Source organism: Lissotriton helveticus, chromosome 7 (genome assembly GCF_964261635.1).
Source record: "Lissotriton helveticus chromosome 7, aLisHel1.1, whole genome shotgun sequence".
NCBI classification, from domain to species: Eukaryota; Metazoa; Chordata; class Amphibia; order Caudata; family Salamandridae; genus Lissotriton; species Lissotriton helveticus.
Genome location: NC_136068.1, coordinates 1,850,584,225 through 1,850,605,927, shown reverse-complemented (window position 1 = coordinate 1,850,605,927; position 21,703 = coordinate 1,850,584,225). Strand labels below are relative to the sequence as shown.

At 43.2% G+C, this 21,703-nt stretch overlaps 1 pseudogene; it reads left to right on the top strand.

Moving 5' to 3' along the window:
• Window positions 1–21,703, top strand: part of LOC144769746 (killer cell lectin-like receptor subfamily B member 1B allele C) — a 138,847-nt pseudogene that overhangs the window by 72,334 nt on the left and 44,810 nt on the right.

Below are 21,703 nucleotides of genomic sequence, written 5' to 3'. Positions count from 1 at the left end.
TGACACCTATGCTCCTCTTACTTGGCTTTTGCACAGTGCCCAATAAGTGGGTTTATGTTTGAAGTACAGTCTCAATACACTTGTAAAAATCCTTTCAATGTGTTGGTATTTGTATGTTTCGTGGTATGCACGTTTTTCAAAGGGTTAATCCCAGAGAACATTAACATTTTGTTTCCCCACATCAGTATTGTTTATTTATATGTGCCTTTTCTTCGAGTAAGTGTGTCAAAAATGTATAAAAATATATTTATGTTGTGAGGTTTGTCAGTTTTAAATGTATTTTTGTGATTGCACATTCTGTAAATTGAGTGTAAAACAGATTTTTTGTTGGTCATGTGTAAATGTGTCCATTATGTGTATATTTATGTTTTTATGTATGAATTTTCCACAGCCCTGATGAAGTTCAATCAACCGATCTGAACGAAACGTGTTGGCTGGATGATACTCTTTTGTACCAACTAAATAAAACTGTTGTCTAAGATGGATACTTGGCTGGACTCATTATCTGGACAATAGTGAACAGATTATTGTCTGTGGTGCACCACTCCATTCATTCTTTCATTACAAGCCATGTTAAAAACAAACCAAACCAATTGAAGTATTTGCCCCTTTTCGATCTATTTTGTTTATTTTTCCATTGTACATGAGGTATTCTGTACTTTCAAGTGAATGCTGGGCTTCGAGACTATACCAGAAAATGATAGCTTCTCGTGAATAGGCCTGTAGGATACAGCGGACGTGCAAGCTTCCCCTGCCACCCATTGCCTTGTGTCCCTCTCCTGGTTGATGTGCACTGGACCTGTCCCAGTTTGGAAAAGGGAGAGGTCAGCTCGAGTTCCCATTCGATCTGTGGCAGCGCTGTCCACACTTCTAGGAGGTGTGCTGATTAGTGGCGAATGTAATGGGGATTTACACTGATATGGGCCTTGCTCCAAAGGAGTGTTGACTGGGTGCCAGCTTGATTCACATTCAGCGCCCAGAAGACTGAATATGGTAATGGGCTCATCCCATCCCCAAGATGTGATCCATTTAAATCAACAAATTATAATGTTGCACCGTAAGAGGGCGGGTTTGATAAACAGGCGTGGAGGCGGTAGTGGTGGTTTAAAGGAAGAAGGTTTATTGAAAACAAATGACGATGTGACAGGGATTGGTAAAGGCTCTTCATACTTTTCTTCTTCTTCTTCTTTTTCTGATGTCTCCGCGGAAGTGTCAGGGAATGAAGGGTCTCGCTTGGTCTTCGCCTTGTCTTCAGGACGTGGTTGGTCTCCCCGGTGGCTCATAAGAGAAGGGTGGGAATAAATGAGGGAACCGTGAGAATGATAATAATAAACCAGAAAGAAGGTATTTCCCTTCACCACACCTTAGTGTTTACAGTCAATCAGTAGGAAGGTGACGGAGCACGCAAACCATAGAAAAAGTCCGAGGTAGAGTTAGGCTATGGGGCAAAAGTTTATAGTGCCTAGGGTAAAACGATAGTAATGCTACACAGTTTACAGTGCCAGTTTACAGTGCCTAGGGTGAAACAATAGTAATGCTCCACAGTTTACAGTGCCTAGGGCAAAACGATAGCAGTGCTCACAGTTGGCTCGTTATGAAGAAAAAAAATAAGTAACAGCAGTGCGCCGTGCGTGTAACCAGACTATGTAGCAAATCGTGGTCCGCTTATTGCACAAGATATATACAATGCGCGCCGATACTGATAAACAAACTAAATAAACAATCCCTCCCCGTATCCTTTCCACCCGCTACCCGCTACAGTTCCCTAGAGCCGATGTCACTCACCGACCCCGCCGTAACTCTTCCTAGAGTCACGACCGCTCTCCAGCATCCACCGGACACCACCAGTCCTCACACCAGCTGTCTTCGTCGACGTCCTGTTCGTGGGCTGTCTGGGTTTCCTCGGGTCCCGCGTCTTCCTGAACCGGGTCCGTGCCGTCTTCAAGGGCTCCTGCCTCTTCTACGGGTCCCGCGTCTTCCCTCTCCGTCTCCGTCTGTAAACTCCTTCCTCCGTCTTCAGCGTGGACGACCGTTTTCTACGCCCTCGCCTCTTTGTAGGCGTCTCCCATTCATCCTGCCTTACTGTTTCCGGGTTGTTCCTTCTCCTCTTCCGGGTCACCACCTTCACCGTTTCCGAGTGCCTGAGGAGAGACAGCAAAGGAGCGTGGTTGTTGCAGTCCGTCTTTAGGGCAGCGCAAGGTACAGTTCTCGTCTATTCCGGTCTCCTCCTCACATGCACCTTATTCCAAGTTTAGTCATACCAACGCACAGATTTTTTACTAAGGCTTCCAACTATGTTGAAATAGATGGACTCTCCGTGGCTAATAACCAAGTTCAAATTTGAAGGTAAGGCTGTTTTGTGGGCAACAAACTAAATAAAAAAGGCGTTACATTTATCAGCGGAATTGTGTGCTTCTTGTCAGTCACATAAAAAGTTCAATTTACACAGTACAGAAATCTAATTGTAACAGATAAAATGATAGACAGCCTTTTGTGGCTGGCAGGATTTCACAGGGAAGGGTATTGAGGTCTGACTGTATGGAAAAAAGTGGCAGGCATTAACATTACATTTGCAATAATTTACACCTGACATTCGTCCATGCCTCACATAAGCAAATCGGTGTTGCCGGCAAAACTAATGGCTGCAGAGTCCAATCTCGTGTCCATTCTCCCTGTACAAACAGTGCAACTCTTCCCTTGCCTCCTGCTTTACTCTAGCTTACCCACAAAATTAACGTGAAACCAGTGCTTTACCGTTAGGCTCACTCGAAGGCTCAACTCCTATAAAGATTTAAGACGGCCATTAATGTTTGCACACTGAAGGCATTATCCAAACTTGCCTTTTCCTAATGCATTCACAGGCATGTCCCAAAGTTCTCTGCCTCCATGCATTTAATGCCACTCAATGCAAAAAATTCCCTCATCTCATTCCTGACATGCTGGCTGGCTCATAACATGCCAGATAAATCATCAGGCGCGCGTGAGGTCCATGGCTAAAGATAAAAGTAACATTTTAATCATACATTAATTTCCCATCGGTGCTAAGCCTTTGTGGCACTCGAGCTTTAGCTGTAAACATTGTAAGCTAAAGTGCGGGTGCCGCGATTGCTTAAAAAGTAAAGAAATAGAAAACAACTTTTTTTCAATTTCTTTACTTTGTTACCAATCGCGGAACCCGCGCTTTAGCTTACAATGTTTACAGCTAAAGCACGAGTGCCACAATAGTGACAGTAAGCAAATAGAAAATAATTAATTGCTCGCATTCCAAGACAGCCAGGGAGCTGCCTTCAGGAAGAATACAAAAGAATGCCAGCCACATCGAAGGAACTGGAAGGTTGAATGCTAAAATAAAATGTAAACAGCTATGTCTGAGCACCCTGAGAATAACACAAGGTTGAAAACGTAATAACATAGTCCCTCCACGACAGATCATATAAAATTGCAAAACATCAACAGAACAAAACGTAATGATTCTGTACTAAGTCCCTGTTCCTTGGAGGAAAAAGGAGGGACAAAAAGGCAGGACTAACCACTAGTAAGCAGGGATTTTAAAAGGGCATTAAAACAGACAAATGAGATGTATGTATACTAAAGTATACAAGAGGTCGTACGCTTATGCTTGACCTAATAAAGTATACAAGAGGTCCTACGCTTATGCTTGACCTAATAAAGTATACAAGAGGTCCTACGCTTATGCTTGACCTAATAAAGTATACAAGAGGTCCTACGCTTATGCTTGACCTAATAAAGTATACAAGAGGTCCTACGCTTATGCTCGACCTAATAAAGTATACAAGAGGTCGTACGCTTATGCTCGATCTAATAAAGTATACAAGAGGTCGTACGCTTATGCTCGATCTAATAAAGTATACAAGAGGTCGTATGCTTATGCTCGACCTAGAAAACAAATTATATTAGGCAAATAGAAACACAATGTAGAGATTGCAAATATTCATAATGCAAAGCAAATCCATAGGTACCAGAAATGAGAGTTCAAAGTCCCTACATATGAGCTGTTCGTGCCAAAGTCATGCAGCAAATGAAATAACTTTAGCAATAAAATGTCTTGTTTTAGGCTGAAGTTCACAAATGATGAAAGGTTGACCTTTCTTTTTTAGACACAAGTACACAATCAAAACAGAGTAAGATAAACAGGGATGGTTGCAGCAATGTTGATCTAGCTACAATCCTACTTGCAGGGCAAAAGAATCATTCCAAGCAGCTGCACAATTTGGGACACTGCGATTGTCTGTGGGCAAATTTATTGGGTTCTGTCTAGAAAACCATAGATACATTTCGGATCTTAGAGAACACAACCTCCCTTGCATACCTCACAGAGAACCTCTTAATACAGCTCCCAGTTTGAAGTCTATATAGGCACTCTTGAGCCACAGTTCCATAAACACTCTATCCAGAGTTCAGTTTGGGCATTTTGCCACTGGCAAATGTAACTGCAAGGAATCTCGTAATCCTTTTTTCTCAAACTATTAACCCTATTGTCAGAAAAACCCAATGCAGAAGAGCATTTTCTCAACTTTTTCCAGGATATTGGTTTAGGGTGTGATGTGGTCGCTTTTCACGCAGCAAAATCATATCCATCTGGCTCTGTTTCTCTATATTTATCTTGCTTGTGTGACCAGATTGACTCACTTATCTCTGGCACCACAGATATTCTTCTCTTACTTTATATGCGCGTCAATACATCAATTTTGCCCAATCATAGAGTATTTCAATTATATTTTAGAATTTGACGGATAATATGTAAAGTACCGGTAATATATGTTTTCGATTAATTGGCTCATTGCCGATGACAGACTTTACAGTGCACCTGAATGCCAATAAAATAACATAACATAACATAACATCAACATTTATTCCGCCCTACTCCTTCCAAACAGCCTAATGAATCTCACCCTTCCCTAACACTTTACCTACAGAGTGATCAGTACCGCTGCTGCCACTTGTGAATTACAGCAGTGATTAAGGTAATTGTAAAAACGCCGGCCAGAGATGTAACATTTTGCCATAGTTATGGTTTGCAGAATACCTCCTCTGACTTGCAGCTAGATTCTTGCTGTGCGGGTATCACACATATGGCGAATGAAAGTGGGTGTCTGAGAGACTCTGTGATGAGCCTGTTTATTGCTTGTCTTTCTTCTGTTTCTATTAGAACTTCAAAGATTCTGGAACCAACGTATTTCTATGACTCTGTCTCGGTTGGCAACAAAGCAGGATGTATATTTCACACATTTGGAACAAAGGGCCTCACTAGGATGACGGGCGGACTTTGCCCGCCTGTCATCCCATTGTAAATCGGGACCGCCCGCCATAAGTGCGGGGGTCCCGGGGGTGCTATTAGGATGTGCCCGCTACAGTGGCGGGCACATCCTGTATTTTCAGCATTGTGGTGGGCGGTGCTCTCTGCACTGCCCGCCACAATGCTGAAAATGCACTTTTACATTGTCATTTACAAAGCGGCAGGCACCGCGCGGTGCCTGCCGCTTTGTAAATGACAATGAAGAGGGGTACCACAGGTACCCCCCATGTGCACCCCCACCTGTACTTCACTCTGGGGACCGGCAGTGTCCCCAGAGTGAAGACCGCATGCCTTTCCGTGGCGGCATCGCCGCCGCGGAAAGGCACTGAAAACCAGACATCATAATATGGCTGACGGTGTCTATTAGACACCGCCACCATATTATTCCTTTTCCGCCACGGCTGCAAGGCGACCGGAGCGGAAAAGCGGTGGACGGTCTTTCCGTCCGCCGTGGTCCCCCCGCCATCCTAATATGGCAGGGGGAAATCTGGTTATGATATCGGGCGGATTGCCTCCGCCAGGCTGGCGGTGGCTACCGCCAGCCTGGCGGAGGCAATCCACCCGATATCATAATGGACCCCAAACTATTTACACATGCGACTATGTTAATCCAAACTAAATAGAATATAAAAGTTCATATTTCTCAGAGACACTTCGAAGGGTGAAAGGTAACTTCTGTCTTTCAGAGTAATCATTGTTGGTTCTCTTGGGCCCCATCATCATCACTGCGCTGGGTCAGATCAGAGTCAAGAGCTCGTTTTTAAACCTTTTTTTATAAATGTTTTCTGGTTATAAGTACTGTAAACAGCATTTCACAGTTCTACATGCACTGGCTTCAGAAGGAAGAAAAGCCCCAATCAGTACTGCCAGTAACTTGTGACCCACAAGCCAGACACACACAAAGATTTCACCATTGAGCAAATAATACTTTTGAAAACCTAGGACAAGCTGTTCATTTTTTTTATCAATAATCCCCAGTAACGATTCATTTAATTTCTTTTTCTAGCTCGAGCTCATCCTATGCCAACGTGTCCTCTGTACTGGCAGCAGCATGGGCAGAAGTGCTATTACTTCCCAGAAATAACAGATCAGAAGAATTGGAGCGCAAGCCATGAAGACTGCTCCTCCAGGGGCTCCCGCCTGGGAGTGATAGAGGACAAGGACGAGCTGGTAAGGCAACAGTGATACAAGAGCAGACAGAGCTGGTAAGGCAACATGTGATACAGGAACAGGCAGAGCTGGTGAGACACCGCAAACACAATCTAATCAGACAACACTCTGAATCACTATTTGTGGACACCTACTACTGCACCTCCAAAGGACAGGTAAAGATGGATTTCATCTTGTACACGGACAGACCTGAGTACTGGATCACTACACTAATATCGCAACTTACATATATAAAATGACGACCACCACACATAGCTGTAAATTGACGACCGCTCTCCCCAATCAGATATCTAGAAACAGGAGCACAACAGTGACCATCTACTCAAATGGTACAGTGTTGATACAAGCTAATAACGAGAACCTTGAGGCCTTTGACTCCCTCTTCCTTGCTCTCCGTTCCTCCCATCTGCACTCCCTTCAATTTGCCCCACCCCAACCCCCTTCCCCGGTCACCCTTCCACATCAGGGAACGCAAATACCCATTCCCTCCCCCCTGGTGAGACCATTCAGCTCCCCTACTAGACGCTCCTCTCACTCCTCCGTTCATATTAACCACGACCATCAATCTTTCAAGGTGGATCGGTCCCCTTCACCTCCTCAGACTCACACCACCTCTACACCCCATCACCATCCCAAGAGTCTGGTCCACTGACCCCATTTTCAATCCTGTAGAACCTCAAAGGAAGAGCTCTGGACTCAACCCCTCACTGAGGGTCGTGGATAGTGGCAGTCTGGGCGACCCAATTAGCATTGGACCCCTCAATGCGATCTCGCCCCCCTCCTCAAGGGCGGACCATACCCACAACTGCATGCCCCCTGCCCCTGCCCCGGAAACCATAATGCACCGGCTGACCTTATTAGAGAGGGTGTGCAGTCTTAATATCGAGTTTTTTATTTCGACTGGACATAATATCAACTGCAGAATATCGAGATAGCAGTAATATCGAGGTGAGTAATATCAAGGTAAGTTTTATTGATTTTTAAGTTTAAAAAACAAATATCGAAGTAAAAAATATCGAGTAGGTTATATCGATTGTTAAAAATATTGTTTCTTAGTGTTAGTGAAAAATATCGAAAGTCAAAATATAGAGTGTCAGAATATTGAATGTTAAAATATAGAGTGTTAGAATATCTATTTGTTATATATAGCATGTTTATAATGTAGAATTAATAATGTATTTGTATATAATAATTTTATAAATTGTTTATAAATGTAAAAAATTATCTATTTTTAAAAAATATATATAAATAAATATTAGGGGAATAGGGTGGGAAGTGTTTTAAAATATATATATTTTAAATTTGTATTATTCAAAAAAACTTAAAATGTGTGTAAAATTTCTAAAAAAACTTGAAAATTTGATATAAATTGTTATTTTTTAGGGGTGGGTTGTGGGTTTTTAGGGAAATAGGGTGGGAAGTGTTTTAAAATATATATTATTTAATTTTTTTTAAATTTTAAAAAATTTAGAAATGTGTAAAGTTATTTGAAAGTTTAAATTTTTGAAAAAATGTTAGAAATTTTGGGTATGGGTTGTGGATTTTTAAAATAAATAAAAATTATTTTGGAAAATATATTATAACTTTTAAAATTAAATTTTTTTTTTAAATTAAAATGTTATTTAAAAATTCGTTTATTTATGGTTAGGTTGTGGGTTTTTAGGGGAATATGGTTGGAAGTGTTTTAAAATATTTAACGTAAATTTTGAAATAAATTGCAAAATGTTTTTGAATATGTGAATAAAATAAAATAATATATTTTTTAAATGAATTAGACATTTTTTTGAGAAATTAAACGAAATTTATTCAAAAATAAATGTAGAATTAGAAAATTAGGAAAAAAAAAAAAAATGTGTTTACTATTAAAATTTGGATTTTGTTTTTGAAATATTTTTTTTAAAAAATTAAATTTAAATATTAATAAATTTGTGGGGTTAAAAAATAACAATGCTCTAATTTATTTAATAGATGTGTTAATAACAATGACACATTATTGTGAAATTATTTAAAATTGATTTACAATAATATTTATATTCAAGGAAGTAAAATAGAAAAAAACAAATAATAATAATTTAAAATGCCAAAAAAATTGATGTAAAATGTATATTCATTTTAGAAAGGTATGGACAATTTATTATTGTTGAATGTATTGGTTTATTATGAAGCATATTGTTAGAGTATATGCTTATTTGAGTGTGAGTAGTATATATATGGGATCAATGTTAAGTACCATTTTGGAGTTTATACTTGGTGGAGTGGGAATAGTAAATTAAATGGGATTAAAGTCCAGCACCTTCCCTGAGTTTATACTTGGTGGAGTGGGAATAGTAAATTACATAGGTTTAATGTCCAGCACCTTCCCTGAGTTTATACTTGGTGGAGTGGGAATAGTAAAAAATGGGTTTAATATCCAGCACCTTCTCCGAGTTTATACTTGGTGGAGTGAGAATAGTAAATTAAATGGGTTTAATGTCCAGCACCTTCCCTGAGTCTATACTTGGTGGAGTGGGAATAGTAAATTAAATGGGTTTAATATCCAGCACCTTCTCCGAGTTTATACTTGGTGGAGTGGGAATAGTAAATTAAATGGGTTTAATGTCCAGCACCTTCTCAGAGTTTATACTTGGTGGAGTGAGAATAGTAAATTAAATGGGTTTAATGTCCAGCACCTTCCTTGAGTTTATACTTGGTGGAGTGGGAATAGTAAATTAAATGGGTTTAATGTCCAGCTCCTTCTCAGAGTTTATACTTGGTGGAGTGGGAATGGTAAATTATATGGGATTAAAGTCCAGCTCGTTCCCTGAGTTTATACTTGGTGGAGTGGGAATAGTAAATTAAATGGGTTTAATGTCCAGCACCACTCGTTAATTGACTGCCCGGCTTTGCTTTGCTTTGTTCCCTGTTTGCGTGTCAGCGTGACTGGAGTCGCTGAACAACCCCCCTGCTCTGCTGCTGGACCGGCTGTGACCTGAAGACACCTCGTGGCCGCAGAGGAGGGTGAGGCGCCGGCCCCGGGACTGCGAGGACCAGCATACACCATCCCCAGCTGGTCCTCTTCCCGTGAGAGCCGCGCCCCCTCCCAGTGCCGCGCCTCCAGCCAAGCCCTTAACTTCTCGCGGCACCCGCTTCGCGGGTGCCACTCGTTAATTGACTGCCCGGCTTTGCTTTGCTTTGTTCCCTGTTTGCGTGTCAGCGCGACTGGAGTCGCTGAACAACCCCCCTGCTCTGCTGCTGGACCGGCTGTGACCTGAAGACACCTCGTGGCCGCAGAGGAGGGTGAGGCGCCGGCCCCGGGACTGCGAGGACCAGCATACACCATCCCCAGCTGGTCCTCTTCCCGTGAGAGCCGCGCCCCCTCCCAGTGCCGCGCCTCCAGCCAAGCCCTTAACTTCTCGCGGCACCCGCTTCGCGGGTGCCACTCGTTAATTGACTGCCCGGCTTTGCTTTGCTTTGTTCCCTGTTTGCGTGTCAGCGCGACTGGAGTCGCTGAACAACCCCCCTGCTCTGCTGCTGGACCGGCTGTGACCTGAAGACACCTCGTGGCCGCAGAGGAGGGTGAGGCGCCGGCCCCGGGACTGCGAGGACCAGCATACACCATCCCCAGCTGGTCCTCTTCCCGTGAGAGCCGCGCCCCCTCCCAGTGCCGCGCCTCCAGCCAAGCCCTTAACTTCTCGCGGCACCCGCTTCGCGGGTGCCACTCGTTAATTGACTGCCCGGCTTTGCTTTGCTTTGTTCCCTGTTTGCGTGTCAGCGCGACTGGAGTCGCTGAACAACCCCCCTGCTCTGCTGCTGGACCGGCTGTGACCTGAAGACACCTCGTGGCCGCAGAGGAGGGTGAGGCGCCGGCCCCGGGACTGCGAGGACCAGCATACACCATCCCCAGCTGGTCCTCTTCCCGTGAGAGCCGCGCCCCCTCCCAGTGCCGCGCCTCCAGCCAAGCCCTTAACTTCTCGCGGCACCCGCTTCGCGGGTGCCACTCGTTAATTGACTGCCCGGCTTTGCTTTGCTTTGTTCCCTGTTTGCGTGTCAGCGCGACTGGAGTCGCTGAACAACCCCTCTGCTCTGCTGCTGGACCGGCTGTGACCTGAAAACACCTCGTGGCCGCAGAGGAGGGTGAGGCGCCGGCCCCGGGACTGCGAGGACCAGCATACACCATCCCCAGCTGGTCCTCTTCCCGTGAGAGCCGCGCCCCCTCCCAGTGCCGCGCCTCCAGCCAAGCCCTTAACTTCTCGCGGCACCCGCTTTGCGGGTGCCACTCGTTAATTGACTGCCCGGCTTTGCTTTGCTTTGTTCCCTGTTTGCGTGTCAGCGCGACTGGAGTCGCTGAACAACCCCCCTGCTCTGCTGCTGGACCGGCTGTGACCTGAAGACACCTCGTGGCCGCAGAGGAGGGTGAGGCGCCGGCCCCGGGACTGCGAGGACCAGCATACACCATCCCCAGCTGGTCCTCTTCCCGTGAGAGCCGCGCCCCCTCCCAGTGCCACGCCGCCACAACCGGTCATTCTACTTAGCCTGACCCCCGGAACGCGCCTCGCGGGACGCGCGCGGGTCGCAGGCCGGGGCGAAGACCGGGCAAAGAGCGGGCCGTTTGAGGCCGTTCGAGGACCGGAGGGACTGGACTGGGCCACTCCCCTTGCAAGTATCTACTGTATTTGTTTTTATTTTTATATTCCTTTATTTGCATCTTATTAATTACTGCCAACCTGGGAAACACTATACTGACTTCCACTCTAACACAATGGTAGTCACAAGAGGAAAGAAGACCGTAGCACCAGGGAGCGTTGGAAATATACTGGGTCCTATGGACGATTTTATTACTAAAGCGAACTCCTTCATTGACCAAAGCATCTCCCTCATGGAAAACAGAGTCTCACTAGATCTAGAATTCGCAAAAAGATCTTCCCTGGGAAATCTAGCACATGCAAAAACTCCTGTGCCGACCATCAATAAAAAAGTCCCAGGGATTGCGACCGAGGGGAGACGCAGCCTACCAAACAACGTAGACTTATCTGTATCTGAGCTTGCAGACTCCCCCTTAGGCTCTGACCTCGAAAAAACTCCTGAGCTCCCCCCACAATCCCCCACTCAAATATTACCTCCGGAAGATATTCAAGAAAGAGGAAGGAGAGAAGGAGCAATAAGCAAAAACAAATCCAATATATTAAATCCTGTCATATCGAAAACTCCCTCCCCACCTATTGTACCACCACCATTACAGCAACAACTGATCACAGCAATAGTACATAGCGATCAACTGAAAGACGCCACTCCCATATCACTCGTCTCACCAACTCAACCTTCTGCAGACAAGGGCCTGGAAGAAAATGACAATTCTGTTCTTATAAATAAGCTAGCTGATCTTTTTAAACAACTTTTACTGCCGTTAGAGCAAAAACTAGCAAGGATAGAATCCCAGATCCTGAAGCTTACCTCCCCTTCACAACATAACCAGGGGCATCTCCAACAAAAGAAAGGAGGCACCAACCCTTTTCTTAATTCCCTCCCGAACCCTGTGACTCTCACTGCAAAATCCACAACTCCGCAAACCATTGTACCACAGGTCACCACATCGACAACACTACCCTCTACCCCAACACTCCCCATTACACTGCCTTTAAATACCTCAATCTCCACTTCCACAGCCCCAACTATAACAAAACAAGTTAATAATGTGGCGTCCACTAATCTATCCTTACAACCAGCACCAAGAAAAACTGCTCCTCCCAAGACCCCGGCACAAAATTCTACTTTTCAACCAACCCAAAGAAACCCCTTAAGAGGGCCAGGAGAAATCAGAGCTCACTCTGATCTCCCCCCCGAGGCCGCTCCCTACGTTGCAGTCATGGTTGGTGTACCCGAAGTAGTGCCCAATACGGCAGAACCCCCATGGTCCCTAAAAAATAAAGTCCACCATTGGCTACAGACAAATCGGCCCATGCCAACTAACTGCCACGGAAGGATTTCCTCTTTACGCAGGACCCCTTGGGTAGGGAAAGGTAAAAAACAGTTTCCAGGGGACTGTATCATTATAACATTCGAGGACCCCTGGGTAGCGGAATATATTATCTCCTGGGACCAACCCAACGTCACTGGTGGAATTAGTATAAAACCACTCTCCTTTTTCTACCCCATCCTCCAACCCATAAACAACAATTTTTTTGAGGACCCTGTTTTTCCCTGGGCCGATCGACCCCAGCGCCAACCCTTAGCATATGAGAATAGGCAATATGGCCCCTCTCGTTTCCGAGAGCAGGAGAATCCATGGCATGTAGTAAACCCACGCCACCAGGGCTCAAACTGGGGAGAATGGGGATACCAGCAAAGGGTGACCCGTAGAGAACCGCCCAGATGGGACCCTTGGCATAACATCCCACTAGCAAATCGATTTAGTCCCCTGGAAATGGTTGATTGACCACCAAGGGACACCGATCACACTTTTCCCAATTCCCCACCCCCCCCCTCCGCTATCTAATAACCCTGAGGTGATTGTACAAACTCCAATTCCAAAAGATAGCTATCACACAATACCCTTCCTATTCTGGAACGTGGCGGGTCTACGTTCCAAGATTGGCGACCCCTTAGCAGTGAATTTTCTCGAACAAGGCAAAATTATTTGCCTTCAAGAGACTTGGACAACCTCAGAGCTCCATCTGTTAGGGTATAAAACCTACTTTTCCCCAGCTAGCCGCAGTGCAATGGGCAGACCCAAAGGAGGACTTACAATCTATATAGCTAACAGCATATCTCGCCTAAAAGTGACAACATTTTTTACTGACTCCAATTGCCAGATACTATTTCTCTCCCTTGCAAACGAAGATACTATAGTGCTCGTGAATTCATACAACAACCTAACGGAACACGACTTCCTAATCTTTGTTGAAAACTTGCAGGAGAAATTGCGATCCCTACTACAGAGGGAGACTAACTCCAAAATGATCCACTTACTCTGGGGAGGGGACTTTAATCTCCATCCATGTTCAATGGCAGTCTCCAAATGCTGTGGGTTTGTGGACGAACAAGAAGCTCCATTAGCCCACTTTGCCCACAATAATTCTGGCAATACTATGAATAATATCCTGTCAGAATTTGATTTAGTGATCGCTAATTCCCTAAAGGCGAAGGAACTCCAACTCGATGCAACCTATGTGGGCAGAGGCCATCAGACAACAGTGGACTATATCCTGCTATCCCAGGGCCTCGCTACAAAGGCTGCAGACTTCCAAGTAATGCCAAATATACTAAGCGACCACTATGCATTAAAGCTAGAACTCTACCGTATAGAGCATAAATCAAAGGTCACGAATATAGCAAAAGCCCTCACTCAAGAAAGACTGCAATTAGGAAAACAAAACGGCTATACCATAAAGTGGGAAAAGATTGACCCCCAAAAACTTACAAAAAAAAATAGTCAACCAAACATACCCGAACATTATTAACTGCCTGGACCCAACACTAAACCACGCAGAAGTCCTGTCAAACTTTGGAGAAATCTTGGCAGTAGCTAAAGAGCTGCTTACGGGAAAAATCACAAATAAGCTTTCAGGGAAAAAAGGTTGGTTTGATCACAACTGCACAAAGGCCCTAATTGATCTAAAATCTGCCCTTCGAAAAAACCAAGAGACGTCGGTCTGATTCAGCTTCTGAGAAGACAGTACAAAAGGGATCGTACCCTTAGAGTCCAACAACTGAAAGAGAAACTATGGAAAGATCTTGACAGGAGTTCCTTATCAAAGTGCAGCAAGGATTTCTGGAGAACGGTGAGATCCCCATACCTCTCAGCGAACAACTCACCCAAGATAGAGGTAGCTATAGACGAGGGAACTTGGATCTCCCATTTCGGAAATATATTCAAAAATCAAGGAATCATAGACCTTCCAACGAACTCTTCCAACAAGGTACAATACCCTATCCCAATATCCTTTGATATTTCGGAAATCTTGGTGGCCCTGGAAAGAAGCAAGACCGGAAAAGCCCCGGGTCCCGATGGCGTCCCTGTCGACCTTTTTAAATCCAATCAAGATCTTTGGGCACCTATCCTAACAAGAGTTTGTGCAGCTGCAGCCAGTGAAGGAATCCTAGACTCCTGGACCAGATCAATTATGGTCCCCATTTTCAAGAAAGGGGACCGCCAGGATGTAAAATGTTATCGACCTATTTCCCTCCTGGACTCCATCGGCAAAGTGGTGGGAAGGGTCATGCTGGAGAGACTCCAACTGTGGTGTGAGGAAAAAGAAATCATATCAGATCTCCAATTCGGCTTCAGAGCAGGCCTTGGAACAGTAGAGCAGGCACTCAATCTTAGCCTTATAATGGCAAAATACATGCATGCCAAGAAATCCACGGTATATATGGTCTATGTAGACCTCTCTGCCGCTTTCGACTGTGTCTCACACTCCAAACTATGGACAGTCTTAAGAAAAATGGAGATAGACGCCGCTCTGCTGGATCTCCTAAGAGAGCTCTATTCTGGAGCCTCGGCGAGAGTTCGCTTTGGAAAAAACGGCGAGTTGACGGCGCCCTTCGACGTGGAGCGAGGAGTTAGGCAGGGATGCGTTCTGGCCCCCTTCCTCTTCTCGCTTTATACCAACGGCCTGGAGAAAGAGATGCTGAGGGGGGCCCAGGACCTCCCAAAAATGAAACAGAGACCAATCCCAGCACTCCTCTACGCGGACGACGCTGTCATTTTGGCCCGAACTCCGCGCGAACTCCAGCTCTCACTCAATAGATACACCTCCTTCATGAACGCTCTGGATCTCAAGGTGAACGTAAAAAAAATGTTTGTAATGATCACGGGGGGAGTGAAGAAAGGCACAAAAAACATCTTCCTAGACAAGCAACCCCTTGAGACCACAACACAATATCCATATCTGGGGGTGATGATAGATGACAAGCTATCATGGAAACCAGCGGTGGACTCCAGATGTCATCTTTTTAAACGTTCTACAGCAGCCTTGCAGTCTTTCTCACGAAAACTGGGAAGGAGACGTCCAGTAGAATTGCTGAGAATTTACAAAGCCAAGTGCCAGGCCATCGCTCTTTACGGAGCAGGAGTCTGGGGCCACACAAACGTCGAATCCTTGCAGAAAATTGAAAATGAATTCATAAGATTCCTCCTAGCGACCCCAAAAGGCACATCAATCTACGCCTCTCATATGGAACTGGGACTACCGTATCTTCAGGATCTTATTAAAATTCAGCCTTTGCTCTTGTGGAGGCGTATCTGGGTTTCGGACGTGAATACATTATCTCAGTCGATAGTGGCCGATACAATGTCACTTGACCTCGCCTCTAGACTGAAGTGGCTCTAGTACATTAAAAATTTTCTTACAGACCTTGGGCTTGAAAATTACTTTCTCCAACCAGAGTCAATTGTCTCCCTTCCAAAAAAGGAACTCACGGAACTCGCTTTACGTCATCTGGAAGCATTAAGATTGTCAACTGACGCTGCTAAACCCTCAGTAATTCACGCAAATATAATCCAGCAAACCTTTGGCATTCAACCCTACCTTACCCTACAGAGCAAAACTTACGAGAGGATGTTACTGACTAGGTTCAGATTGAATCTTTTTCACAGACTGGTAGCTTTTCCCACAAACAAAGCTTGGGAAAAAAACTTGCCCCTATGCCCCTGCGACGGGATTTCAACTCAATCGAATATTCACGCTGTCCTGTTCTGTAAGTTTTACCACCCCCACAGAAAACGTTGGATTCTCCCGATATGCAGGCGGTGGGGCCTCAGACAGTGCCAACTGGCCTTTTATCGACTACAATCATTGGAGTCTGAAGAAATTTGCTACCTAGTCTTAAATTTTTTAAAATCTATTATGAATCACAGAAAAAACCTTTAACAACATGCACTAGAGAAAGAAAAAACTTTTAAAACTTTTAAAATAAATGTATTTCCTTGTTATCATCATACCTTAACTGTTATTCGAAATGTTTTTTACTGTGTACTATTGAATTTGCTGATTGTATCTTTTATGGTTTTCCCTGTGATTAACCGAATAAAGAAAGATTATATATATGGGTTTAATGTCCAGCACCTTCCCTGAGTTTATACTTGGTGGAGTGGGAATAGTAAAAAATGGGTTTAATATCCAGCACCTTCTCCGAGTTTATACTTGGTGGAGTGAGAATAGTAAATTAAATGGGTTTAATGTCCAGCACCTTCCCTGAGTCTATACTTGGTGGAGTGGGAATAGTAAATTAAATGGGTTTAATATCCAGCACCTTCTCCGAGTTTATACTTGGTGGAGTGGGAATAGTAAATTAAATGGGTTTAATGTCCAGCACCTTCTCAGAGTTTATACTTGGTGGAGTGAGAATAGTAAATTAAATGGGTTTAATGTCCAGCACCTTCCTTGAGTTTATACTTGGTGGAGTGGGAATAGTAAATTAAATGGGTTTAATGTCCAGCTCCTTCTCAGAGTTTATACTTGGTGGAGTGGGAATGGTAAATTATATGGGATTAAAGTCCAGCTCGTTCCCTGAGTTTATACTTGGTGGAGTGGGAATAGTAAATTAAATGGGTTTAATGTCCAGCACCTTCCCTGAGTTTATACTTGGTGGAGTGGGTATAGTAAATTAAATGAGTTTAATGTCCAGCACCTTCCTTGAGTTTATACTTGGTGGAGTGGGAATAGTAAATTAAATGAGTTTAATGTCCAGCACCTTCCCTGAGTTTATACTTGGTGGAGTGGGAATAGTAAATTACTTGGGTTTAATGTCCAGCACCTGCCCTGAGCTTATACTTGGTGGAGTGGGAATAGTAAATTAAATGGGTTTAACATCCAGCACCTTCTCCGAGTTTATACTTGGTGGAGTGGGAATAGTAAATTAAATGGGTTTAATGCCCAGCACCTTCCCTGAGTCTATACTTCGTGGAGTGGGAATAGTAAATTAAATGGGTTTAATGTCCAGCACCTTCTCAGAGTTTATACTTGGTGGAGTGGGAATAGTAAATTAAATGGGTTTAATGTCCAGCACCTTCCTTGAGTTTATACTTGGTAGAGAGGGAATAGTAAATTAAATGGGTTTAATATCCAGCACCTTCTCAGAGTTTATACTTGGTGGAGTGGGAATGGTAAATTACATGGGATTAAAGTCCAGCTCCTTCCCTGAGTTTATACTTGGTGGAGTGGGAATAGTATATTATAGGGGATTATAGTCCAGCACCTTCTCCGAGTTTATACTTGGTGGAGTGGGAATAGTAAATTGAATGGGTTTAATGTACAGCACCTTCTCAGAGTTTATACTTGGTATAGTGGGAATAGCAAATTAAATGAGTTTATTGTCCAGCACCTTCTTTGAGTTTATACTTGGTGGAGTGGGAATAGTAAATTAAATGAGTTTAATGTCCAGCACCTTCCCTAAGTTTATACTTGGTGGAGTGGGAATAGTAAATTAAATGGGTTTAATGTCCTGCACCTTCTCAGAGTTTATACTTGGTGGAGTGGGAATAGTAAATTAAATGGGTTTAATGTCCAGCACCTTCCCTGAGTTTATACTTGGTGGAGTGGGAATAGTAAATTAAATGAGTTTAATGTCCAGCACCTTCCTAGAGTTTATACTTGGTGGAGTGGGAATAGTAAATTAAATGAGTTTAATGTCCAGCACCTTCCCTGAGTTTATACTTGGTGGAGTGGGAATAGTAAATTACTTGGGTTTAATGTCCAGCACCTGCCCTGAGTTTATACTTGGTGGAGTGGGAATAGTAAATTAAATGGGTTTAACATCCAGCACCTTCTCCGAGTTTATACTTGGTGGAGTGGAAATAGTAAATGAAATGGGTTTAATGCCCAGCACCTTCCCTGAGTCTATACTTCGTGGAGTGGGAATAGTAAATTAAATGGGTTTAATGTCCAGCACCTTCCTTGAGTTTATACTTGGTAGAGAGGGAATAGTAAATTAAATGGGTTTAATGTCCAGCACCTTCCCTGAGTTTATACTTGGTGGAGTGGGAATAGTAAATTAAATGAGTTTAATGTCCAGCACCTTCCTAGAGTTTATACTTGGTGGAGTGGGAATAGTAAATTAAATGAGTTTAATGTCCAGCACCTTCCCTGAGTTTATACTTGTTGGAGTGGGAATAGTAAATTACTTGGGTTTAATGTCCAGCACCTGCCCTGAGTTTATACTTGGTGGAGTGGGAATAGTAAATTAAATGGGTTTAACATCCAGCACCTTCTCCGAGTTTATACTTGGTGGAGTGGAAATAGTAAATGAAATGGGTTTAATGCCCAGCACCTTCCCTGAGTCTATACTTCGTGGAGTGGGAATAGTAAATTAAATGGGTTTAATGTCCAGCACCTTCCTTGAGTTTATACTTGGTAGAGAGGGAATAGTAAATTAAATGGGTTTAATGTCCAGCACCTTCTCAGAGTTTATACTTGGTGGAGTGGGAATGGTAAATTATATGGGATTAAAGTCCAGCTCCTTCCCTGATTTTATACTTGGTGGAGTGGGAATAGTATATTATAAGGGATTATAGTCCAGCACCTTCTCCGAGTTTATACTTGGTGGAGTGGGAATAGTAATTTGAATGGGTTTAATGTACAGCACCTTCTCAGAGTTTATACTTGGTATAGTGGGAATAGCAAATTAAATGAGTTTATTGTCCAGCACCTTCTTTGAGTTTATACTTGGTGGAGTGGGAATAGTAAATTAAATGAGTTTAATGTCCAGCACCTTCCCTGAGTTTATACTTGGTGGAGTGGGAATAGTAAATTAAATGGGTTTAATGTCCAGCACCTTCCTTGAGTTTATACTTGTAGGAGTGGGAATAGTAAATTAAATGGGTTTAATGTCCAGCACCTTCTCAGAGTTTATACTTGGTGGAGTGGGAATGGTATATTATAGGGGATTATAGTCCAGCACTTGCCCTGAGTTTATACTTGGTGGAGTGGGAATAGTAAATTAAATGGGTTTAATGTCCAGCACCTTCTCAGAGTTTATACTTGGTGGAGTGGGATTAGTAAATTAAATGGATTTAATTTCCAGCACCTTCTCAGAGTTTATACTTGGTGGAGTGGGAATAGTAAATTAAATGAGTTTAATGTCCAGCACCTTCCCTGAGTTTATACTTGGTGGAGTGGGAATAGTAAATTACTTGGGTTTAATGTCCAGCACCTGCCCTGAGTTTATACTTGGTGGAGTGGGAATAGTAAATTAAATGGGTTTAACATCCAGCACCTTCTCCGAGTTTATACTTGGTGGAGTGGAAATAGTAAATTAAATGGGTTTAATGCCCAGCACCTTCCCTGAGTCTATACTTCGTGGAGTGGGAATAGTAAATTAAATGGGTTTAATGTCCAGCACCTTCCTTGAGTTTATACTTGGTAGAGAGGGAATAGTAAATTAAATGGGTTTAATGTCCAGCACCTTCTCAGAGTTTATACTTGGTGGAGTGGGAATGGTAAATTATATGGGATTAAAGTCCAGCTCCTTCCCTGAGTTTATACTTGGTGGAGTGGGAATAGTATATTATAGGGGATTATAGTCCAGCACCTTCTCCGAGTTTATACTTGGTGGAGTGGGAATAGTAATTTGAATGGGTTTAATGTACAGCACATTCTCAGAGTTTATACTTGGTATAGTGGGAATAGCAAATTAAATGAGTTTATTGTCCAGCACCTTCTTTGAGTTTATACTTGGTGGAGTGGGAATAGTAAATTAAATGAGTTTAATGTCCAGCACCTTCCCTGAGTTTATACTTGGTGGAGTGGGAATAGTAAATTAAATGGGTTTAATGTCCAGCACCTCCCTTGAGTATATACTTGTAGGAGTGGGAATAGTAAATTAAATGGGTTTAATGTCCAGCACCTTCTCAGAGTTTATACTTGGTGGAGTGGGATTAGTAAATTAAATGGGTTTAATTTCCTGCACCTTCTCAGAGTTTATACTTGGTGAAGTGGGAATAGTAAATTAAATGAGTTTAATGTCCAGCACCTTCCTTCAGTTTATACTTGGTGGAGTGGGAATAGTAAATTAAATGAGTTTAATGTCCAGCACCTCACCTGAGTTTATACTTGGTGGAGTGGGAATAGTAAATTACATGGGTTTAATGTCCACCACCTGCCCTGAGTTTATACTTGGTGGAGTGGGAATAGTAAATTAAATGGGTTTAATGTCCTGCACCTTCTCGGAGTTTATACTTGGTGGAGTGGGAATAGTAAATTAAATGGGTTTATTGTCCAGCACCTTCCCTGAGTTTATACTTGGTGGAGTGGGAATAGTAAATTAAATGAGTTTAATGTCCAGCACCTTCCTTGAGATTATACTTGGCGGAGTAGGAATAGTAAATTAAATGAGTTTAATGTCCAGCACCTTCCCTGAGTTTATACTTGGTGGAGTGGGAATAGTAAACTACCTGTGTTTAATGCCCAGCACCTGCCCTGAGTTTATACTTGGTGGAGTGGGAATAGTAAACTAAATGGGTTTAACATCCAGCACTTCTCCGAGTTTATACTTGGTGGAGTGGGAATAGTAAATTAAATGGGTTTAATGCCCAGCACCTTCCCTGGGTCTATACTTCGTGGAGTGGGAATAGTAAATTAAATGGGTTTAATGTCCAGCACCTTCTCAGAGTTTATACTTGGTGGAGTGTGAATAGTAAATTAAATGGGTTTAATGTCCAGCACCTTCCTTGAGTTTATACTTGGTGGAGTGGGAATAGTAAATTAAATGGGTTTAATGTCCAGCACCTTCTCAGAGTTTATACTTGGTGGAGTGGGAATGGTAAATTATATGGGAGTAAAGTCCAGCTCCTTCCCTGAGTTTATACTTGGTGGAGTGGGAATAGTATATTATAGGGGATTATAGTCCAGCACCTTCTCAGAGTTTATACTTGGTGGAGTGGGAATAGTAAATTGAATGGGTTTAATGTCCAGCACCTTCTCAGAGTTTATACTTGGTATAGTGGGAATAGCAAATTAAATGAGTTTAATGTCCAGCACCTTCTTTGAGTTTATACTTGGTGGAGTGGGAATAGTAAATTAAATGAGTTTAATGTCCAGCACCTTCCCTGAGTTTATACTTGGTGGAGTGGGAATAGTAAATTAAATGGGTTTAATGTCCAGCACCTTCTCAGAGTTTATACTTGGTGGAGTGGGAATGGTAAATTAAATGGGATTAAAGTCCAGCTCGTTCCCTGAATTTATACTTGGTGGAGTGGGAATAGTATATTATAGGGGATTATAGTTCAGCACCTTCCCTGAG